The 9693-nt window shown below is 38.2% G+C and overlaps 2 pseudogenes; one reads left to right on the top strand and one right to left on the bottom strand.

Moving 5' to 3' along the window:
- The first annotated feature begins 975 nt into the window (after positions 1-975).
- Positions 976-5680, top strand: LOC140937927 (G2/M phase-specific E3 ubiquitin-protein ligase-like; annotated as a pseudogene).
- A 2850-nt stretch (positions 5681-8530) lies between these two features.
- LOC140937926 (uncharacterized) overlaps positions 8531-9693 on the bottom strand; it is a 1528-nt pseudogene continuing 365 nt past the window's right edge.

Genomic DNA, 9693 nt, shown 5'->3' with positions numbered 1-9693 from the left:
CTGGACTAGCACATGAAAACGGAAGAAACAGAGAAGGACAACGGAAAGTATTTCGGAGCATTAGAAAACTACACTGGCACAGTCAGACAAGGGATCATGGTTTGATCAAGTAAAATGGCTAGAGGAGGAGGAGTCGAACACAAGCGTCACCGCTCGGAAACTTTGCTCTGAAATCGACTCAGAAGACCGTACAGAGAAAAGAAACAACATTGTAGTTGATATAAATTTGCTGAATGGAGTGATCGAGAATGGAAAGCCAAATGGTGCAAAATTCAAGAAGCAAAATTGTCTTCACATTGAACAAATTTTTTATCAAGGTCAAGAGAGATTTCAATCAAGCTCACCAAAATCAAGTCACGTTCAACGGATTTTCTTTCAAGGTCACGGCATATTTTAATCAAGTTCAACAACAAAAATTAACACATTCAACAAATTTCAATTCAACGCCTAGAGAGTATTGCGTCAAGCTCAAGAAATGAGCTTTCCTTTCTTTCAACGAAAAGTTTTTCTCAGTTTTCGAGAATCATTCGACATCGACCCCATATTCCCGCCATATTCTAGAACTCGGCCCTTCAAGGTCAAGCTCCAATTGCCATCACGCAAAGGTATGTTGTCAACAACCAACTCAAACACTGTAAACAAAGTGCTTTCCCACAATGCAATAGAACCTTGTTCCCAAATAGGAGTCGAAGAGGGCCTGGGCACTAGCATCTTCATACATTCCATAATATTCTTCTTCCTAGTGCAAACATTCATTTTGAGATGGCGGACAATTCAGATTCACTGGAGGACGTAGTTTGAAGATGTGTCCGAGAAGAACTTAATACACGTGGAAATGTTACAAACCAGACTCTGGTGAATAGAACGAGAAACTTGATTCGTTCATCTGCGTCCTTTAGTGCGAGACAGCTTGGCGGGACAGGTGAACAACAATCAGCTTCTAATTCTCAATTTAATTCTCGAAATGCACCAGCTATGTCTGCTCGTGCACACGATAGAAATTCAAAGCAAAGGGCGCATGTTGTACCGAAGACAGTGTTTCTTCTTGATCAAGTAAATCTCAACGCTGATGACGAGGAAGAAGATGACAGTCAAAATGATGAATACACAATGTAGGAGGAAATGATTTTAGTGAAAGGGGAGTTTGATTTGTTGACGGGTGCCGATGAACAAACAATTCGCCAAGAACTGAAGGATTTATTCAAAGTCAAATTTCAAAAATATTTCCTCTCTGACTGTTCTGTTCCCTGAGGCCAAACTAAGTGAAATTAGAGATACCCTGATCCAATGTGGTTCTCTTCAATTGGCAGCTGAGAAGTTGAGTGAGAAAGCAGACAGTGCATGTACATGTGTGCAGTCTGATACATGTATGGATGCGTCCGGGATACTTAAGCAGCTCAAGTTGAAAATAAAGGGGTATAGTCTGACTGAGAAGATTAAAGTTGACAGAGAAGATCTGATTCTTGATTTATTTCAATATTACAAGGACCCCGACTTTAATCCAGATTTGCAAATTAAGATTCAGCTCAGAAGAGAGCCAGCAATTGATAATGGTGGATTGCTTCGTCAAGCTTATGAAGATGCTTTCCTTGCACTGGCAATTGAGATGCAGGGTTGAAGATGTTCCAAGGGCCATATGAACGTCTAGTTCCTATTTACCGTAGTGACAATGTGCTAAATGGTGTGTTTGAAGTTCTTGGGAAAATGGTCGCCCACAGTATGATCCAAGGTGGGCCAGGCTTCCCCTATTTGTCTCCAGTCGTATATTGGTATGTGGCAACTGGAGATTTGCAGCAGGGAATAACAAGAGCTAGTGTCTTAGACATTAGTGATGGAATCTTGGAAGACTATGTCACAAGGGTGAGTGTTACATTTAGTTTTTTCCCTTGTTTTAATATTACATTATGCTCAAAATCCTTCAATTGACACAGTAAAAGTAAACTAATATGTTTTAGTTTTGACTTTTTGATGTGGTGGGTGGTTTTGAAAAGACAGTCAACAGTGTTAGCATTTAGGTATTTAAATTGGTTAGTTAAAGTGTTTTTCTCTGCTCTTTTGCTAAAAAATTCAATGAGGATAATAAAATAATTTTCTTCAAAAAGGAATGAATGTACAATCCTTAATTAGGTCCTTAAATCTAATTCTATGACAAAAGGAAAGTAATTTTCACTCTAAGACATAGTGGGCAAAATTTATTACAATAATTATTATTCCATGACATAACAGCATTATAAAATTTACAGATTAGAGATGCAAGACCTGTTGACATTGAAACCATTAATCAGGAAGATGAATTTTTACAGCTGATGCAAAACTGTGGGGAAGCAAGACGGTTGACAGTAAGAAAATCATGGCACTTCAAATGTGTTCATCCTTTGTTCAGGTTGTACATGTACACCTAAAAAAATGTATTGTTTCAATTTGTGTGCTCTGACTGATGTGCTTATATTTACTCAATTTTGATTATTGACTGGAATGTATGTGTCATGTACATAAAGTTGATGTATAACTGTATAATGTAACACATGTGTGAAAGTTTCATTTTTTTGGTTCATTATTATCCATGTATTTATTTCTGTGTGCTAACTTTATTTTGTCCTAGGACTTAATGATGTACATGTAAAATGTAAAATAATGTGAAATCTTTGTTTCTAATGGAAGTGTACTTAGCTTTCTAACTATTTGACAGGCACCCCACCCGTACGAAACGAGCAGCGCTGCTGCAGCGCTGCAGAATGGCTTCAAGAAGCGCTGTAAAAGAGCTGCAAAAGCGCTGGGCTGCAGCAGCCGCAAATTTTGGCTGCAGTGGAAAGCCCTTTGACAGCGATAAACAGCGCTTTGGCAGCGGTGCAGAAAATTCCCGAATCACGATCTGCGCTGCAAAGTGGCTGCAAAGTGGCTTCGAAAAGACAAAGAATGTTGTTACCGGTAATGGCCTACCACTTGTTAGTACAAAAAAAAGAAATGCAGGCTCCAATAATACAATAATCATGATACATGGTAGAGGAGTTGACAAGGCCTTAGTAGCGGAGTAAAAACCACTACAAAGTCAAAATGCAACTTATACTTTATTAGTATCCACGCGTACACGCTACAAAAGCACGTGACAACAGTCTCGCTTTGTAAATATTTAGCAATCACGGTCACTCATCTGTATGTAAGAACATCCATTAACATGCAGACATTGAAAATTATCTTTTTTAAAAATAAAGAGAATAACAGCGATTGTTCTACATAAAGTTTACACGGACAGCAGGCAAATGATACTTTGATTCGTTGCAACGGGCTAAGCTGGACATTGCTCACCTTGACGTTTTGTCCATGATCCACGATCTTCCACACTTTTCTCATGAAAGAAATCAACCCAATTTTACTTTGGTCGTCGTTAAATTTTACAATGGACTAAGGAACGCACATTACCACGAGCGTATAAAAATCTTGTAAGTGCGAACCCCATCTGAGATTCTTGTATCTGTGTTGCTTGCTCTGGTTCGATTCGTCGATACTTAGCGTAGAAGTCACTGTTCAGTGCGTTGTTTGCAAATACGTTTGAGCTGTTCCAGCCAAAAACATCAACAGAACTTCCATCTCGAAACAGAACTAGATGTAAAAAAACTTAGAATGTTTGCGCCTTTCATTCAACGGTCGCAAATGTTTGGGCAATCCCGTGTTTGTCTAGAGATGTAATGGGATCTCATGCAAAAGGACCGACCAATTAGATTACGGCCTAGAATGTCTCCAGGGAATTAGCGATAACATTCCCACACTCACCAGTCACGGAATAAAATTTAGTGAAAGCATAGAATTTGGAGGTTTATTCAATAAGTCATCTTCCTTGCGTACAAGCTTACTCACATTTCTTAGAGGTACAGTCAAAGTTTTCGCGTTATATAGCCGTAATCTGTGCCAAGGCTTTATCTGGCGATTCATGTTATTGGGGCTCAAGAAAGTCAGATCGACCGCAGCTGAATTGTAGCGTTACTGCAGCTACTTCGCAGCGTTTGAAAGTCGGCAACTGCGCTGCAAAACCGCTGCCGAGAGCTTCAAAGAACCTTCAAAGGCTGCACAGCGCTTTTGCAGCCCGTTGCAACTTGAATGAAGCTGCTGTTTGGCTTCTAAAAGGCTGCTGAACAGCTGTAATTTAGCTGTACAGCTATTTTGAAGCGATTTTGTGGCGCTGTACAGCGCTGCAAGTTTCGTACGGGCAGTCAAATAATCACACACACACAAAAAAAAAACAAATGTAACATTACATGATTTAAAACCCAAGCTGGTAGGAGGGAACTAGTTGTCTACTTACAAGTATTGCTGAGAGGCAAAATGGGACTCAAACCCAGAATCACTTGAATGCTAGTCTGGCACACAGACCACTCAACAACAATGAAAGGATGTTCTTACCTGACAACATCTTCTTGGCATTTTTCCATGAAGGGTGAATGCAATCTAACTAGTTACAATTTCTTTTGCACTTCACAGGAAAACAACAGATTATCGGTGGTTCAGTCGCTGATGATCCATGAATCACTTATTACGCACAAAGTAGTTCTGGACCAATTCTGAAAGGGGTTAACCCTTTTGGGTTTGTTGGAAGAAATTGAGAAAGAGCCAAGGAAATTCGAACACCTTTTTGCCCACCAAAAAGGTCAGATCCACAAAGATTTTGTCCAATCTTTAATTCGCTTACCAGATTCCACCAACCCTAGTATTGTAAATGTTACACAAATTTTATTAAGTTTTATTTCCAGTGCTAACGAAGATGTTTTGTGTAAATTACTAAGCTTTATTACTGGATGTAAATCGGTAACAGCGGCTTTACGCCCAGGTTGTATAAGGGTTACTGTTGAAGACACCCCAAACATCTTTGCATCAACTTGTACCATGGAATTTAAGTTACCTCTACATTTTGGCAGCTCTGAGCAGTTTGATGCATCTTTAAATGCAGTTCTTGATAGCTCATCTTTTAATACTGTGTAAAGGTGTACTCAGTCTCAGTCACCATCATGGTCTTTTTATTTAGTCTTTTACCCTGTAGCAGTGAGGCTGTTTACATGTGTAAAGAGTCAGCATGTTTGGTTTTGTTGTTGTTTTTACACTTGCGTTGTTAGGTAACAGAACTGTTAACATGACTGTGGGGCCCTAAAGTGCATGTTGTTATTACTAGGTTTGAAAATGAAGAGGGTGAGTTATTTGAAACTGGGTGAAGGTTTTAGTGCCTCTTAGTTCACTGTAGGCACAATAAACTATATTGCAGATAATATTGTTTACTGAAGGAGACAACATAAAGGATTTTTGAGTGATGCAAGAAGCACAAGCTGCTATATTTTGCACTGGTCTAAGTTCTGTCAAAATTCCGTTTTCCAAAAAATGAGACGGAATCTGCTCTCCTTCTCGTTGAGTTTTAGTGAAGCCTAGACTGATGTGGATCGTTAGCTTTAATGATTTCATGTCTGGTTAAAAACAGTTGTGATTGAAATTTTTCTGAATGGTTATAAGTGACTTTTCCAAAGGCGTTTTGATAAGCTATGTTGTTTGCATTATGCACATTTTGGTGATTAAAATTATTAGATGTTGTTCCCTGACGCCCATTCCATTGCAATATTCAGAGCACACCTTACAAAATAAAATTGAAGCTAGGTTAATACTTTGCCCCCTTAAATTAAAATTAACCTTACTAACCTTAATAGTGTCAATGTCAAATTCAAGAAAATATATTATTTAAAGTGAGGTTAGTGTGACTGCGTTTTTTAGGGGTGTCTGTATGTTATATTGTTACTGCAAGTTCATGTATGTATTGGTGAGAGTATTGTTGTCAATTTATTGTTATGTTGCAGTTCTCTTTCAACAAAAAGATCTTATATGCAAAAATGATGTTCAGGATTGACTTTTGACAGCCATTTTTGACTTGTCCAGCAGTTGGTTTTAATAAGGGATGGACCATTAGAAAAGTTACGGGGGGGGGGGGGGGGGGGCGGGGAATTTTCGAGCCGCAGGAATTTTTTTTCTTTAATGTTTCCCGTGAATGAATATTTTTTTTTGTCAAGATGTTGTGCACGAATATTTTTTTTCCTTGAAGTAACACTAAACTAAAAAAATATTAAATCATTCAGTTGTTCACTTAACCAAGGGCACAATTTAAATATAGGCTACCTGGGCACGTATGCAAAAGTAAATTGATACATATTCTAAGGTACAGTTCACAATAGCCTTTTATACACAAGATATCCTGTATTGTACGTGCATTGGTACTGCGCAAGTTTAATGCATTGCTGAAATTTTACATGTAAACAGCATTATATTTAAGGCATTCTAAAAGAGTGTACAGTTGACTCGCTCTTAACGGACACCTCTATAAGACAGACACCTCTGTAAAACGGACACCTTCAGTTGGTCCCTGGCTCTCTTTACTCCTTTTATTTGACTAGCAATAAAAGGGGGTGGCAGGCCTACACGACTTTTACCTCATGCCAAAATGCTGCTTATTCCAATAAAGTTGTTTTTATCTGCTGGGTAGATTATGCTCTGGAAGGTTCTGCATTTATACTGAGCAAATGTGATTTTAGTGCTACATAAACTTACTATGGAGAATCGAATTGTGACTCAGTAAACTCCAGCTTAGTGTTTTTCTAAAGACAGTGTGAGTCTTTTGACTGGAGCACGTAGTTCCTCCCTTGGTAATAGCTTTGAATAAGCTTAACAGTCTTTAAACTGTTTTGTTATTGCCACTGTTTGTGATCAGGCAAGACCATGGTTTCGTTCTCCTCACGATCCTCATCAGTTGCCGGGTTGTCGGCGTTCTGCGTTCTGCATTCTGCGTTCAGTGTTTCGCATTCTGCAATATACCTCTACCATTGACAAATTATGATATATTCTTACCATATTGATACGTTAAAGTTTTTGTTTGTAAAATACAATTATGATGATGATATTGTTATTATCTAGAACCAGAACGGAAATTGTCAAAAAATGTGTGGTAAAAATAGATAAATTTGACCAAATGTTTAAAGTCTTTAGGCTGCTAGTCTGAAAAGAACATGTATCTTTGAGTTAGTTCCATTTATCTAAAAGGACCGGCAACAACTGTAAAAACAAAATCTAAGAAAATAGATTTTTTTGTTATTTTTATTTTTATTTATCTGTTGCTTGTTAGAAGTACCAAGAAATAATATATATTCTGGGTGTTTCCTTCGATTTGTGGGGAATACTCTGATTATTGTTATCTATGCATGGTATTTAAAAGAAATGATTTGTTCCAGATATTAGCTATAAAACACAAAGTAAGGAAATGATAACCTTATAAGATGTTGATTTTTTTATAATACATAGAAAAGTATAATCAAATTTATTTAAAGTTATTTAATAATCATATCTGAAATTGACAGCTATTAAAATTTATGATAAGCTTACAAGCCTTAGATATATTTTTTTATATCAGGTATGATTATCTACAAGACCAAAATTCAACAGGAAGTTTATTCAAAGGGCTGATGTTTTTCACACAGTATGCTTTCCTGCCTGCCTTCTTGAGATTTGTGCAAAATGTGTGGAAGGCCAATGCAGAAATTTTTCTCCTGGTCTACTCAGCATGCATGAATTTTTTTTTCACTTAATTTTCCCTTGCATGATTTTTTTTTTGTTTTTCGCCCCCCCCCCCCCCCCATAACTTTTCTAATGGTCCTTCCCTAAGCTTAAGCATATGAGTAACATGATTTTTATTAATGTACAGAATAAATCCTGCGTTCAAGATAATACAATGTAATGGCTGTTGTATACCAAATAGCTTGCCATACCTCCACAATACATCATCAAATGCATTCTGTAAGTTGTAGAACCTAACTCCCCTTCCACAGCATCAAACTAACTCGTTTTTTATGAAACTCCACTGTACTCTTCACACCACCATCATCATTGTCATACACACATTACACAGGGAAATCCAAACAGAGTTGGAACTGACCTTTGACTTTTTTTTTTCAGGGGGTGGTGGAGTGAGGAATTTGGGAGATTTCATAAAAAAATATCCTTCAAACAGGCTTTGAATGTAAAAAATTATTGTATGGAACTAGTAGTAATATATTTAATAACCCCTAAAAAAGTAGGCAAAAAAGCTATCATAGTAGTAGTCTTGAAAAACAATATATACCTTTAGCTTTTATCTTTTGTTTTCCCAATTCAGTTCAATTAACAAATATGTTAAAGGTCAAAATTAACATTAAATATTCAGCTTAAAATTTTTTCACCTAGGTTAATTCTCAGTTTCCTTTGTCTCCCAGCCCTAATCCACATATAATTAGGGCTCGGAGAAAAATGAAATTTAGAATCAACCTAGGTTTAAAAATTTTCACTTGAATTAATGTTAATTCATAAATTTGGTAGAATTCCCTTGGGAACATCATATGACCTACACTGGGAAGTCAAAACATACAATTACGCTTAATGGTCTATTCTTGGTCAAGCCAAATACCAGAAAATCCAACTGGTCCCCACTTAAAAGTCAAATAGTCAGCCCTTATCACCCTTGAGATATCCTATTCTACTCTCCAGCCTGCATTAGTACCAATAAACCATTCTGAAACAGATCAATCCCAAAGGAATCAGAATGTTGCAACGGATCAATATTTTGCCTAAGCAAAGTCAAGGTGTCAGTAGGTAAGTCGATATTGACATCTTCAACTTCTACGGTGGAAAGTCCATCATCACTTGGCGTTGGAGCAAAAGGGTCATACCCATACCATTGTAGGTCGTCAACATCTCCTCCAGATTCTGCTACATCAGAAATGCCTACTAGTGAATGATTCCTTATGTCGAGCACCCCATTTGTCCACATCTGGAACGGAGACCAATGGCGCTCCGTTCTCATAGGATGATGATTCCACGGAGTAGCAAATGACTGAAGGGCCTTATTTATTCTGGGGGTAAAAATGTAGTGTAGTACAAACTTGTGCAAACTGTTGTTTCGCTGGAGTAGTCCTGACTCCTCCATGGCCTGAAATGTGTAATAAAAAATATGACAGACAGAACAAAATACATCCCGCCAGAGACGCTCGATGCGTTGATTGTGTACCGATGTTCCAGCCAGGAAACTTCCTCTATTTGGACCATGCCCCTCTTCCATTAACTGCCAGACACCTACATTTTCTCCTCCATGATCACTCCTTACTCTTGATGGCCAGTCATAGCGTTCAGTGGCAGGGCGAAAAAGGTGAGTTACAGTTTCCTTTCTCTTGTTGTTGGAGCAGTGAAGATACACTATCAGCCTTGAGAAACCGTCTATTCCTCCGTGGATAACAAATCCCCAGTTCACGAGACTGTGATGGCCATCAATATGCCACAGACTGTTCGGCCCTTGTACTGAATAAGCTCGTCTTGAAACGACAATTGCCCATCTGATGCGAGAATTATGCGGATCCACTCGGGAAATACTTGCCCTTACCCTGCGGCGTTGAAGTCTGAAGCCAAGAGACTTAAGAAAGCCTTGCACCATAGAACATCCCACAAGATTCCCATGCTCTTCAATAAACTGTTTGACATAAAAGTCAATCTGTTCATCAGATAATGCAGAAAAACCTGTTGTTTCCTGTGAACCATACACAACAGCACGTCTTCTTATAGTCCATCTTGAAACAAGGAGCATGTCTGCAACTTGTTTCCACGTAAAACCAATATGACCGCAATTCCAAGAGAACATCCTCACTG

This window comes from Porites lutea, chromosome 5 (genome assembly GCF_958299795.1).
Source record: "Porites lutea chromosome 5, jaPorLute2.1, whole genome shotgun sequence".
NCBI lineage: Eukaryota > Metazoa > Cnidaria > Anthozoa > Scleractinia > Poritidae > Porites > Porites lutea.
This window is presented reverse-complemented; position numbering and strand designations above follow the sequence as displayed.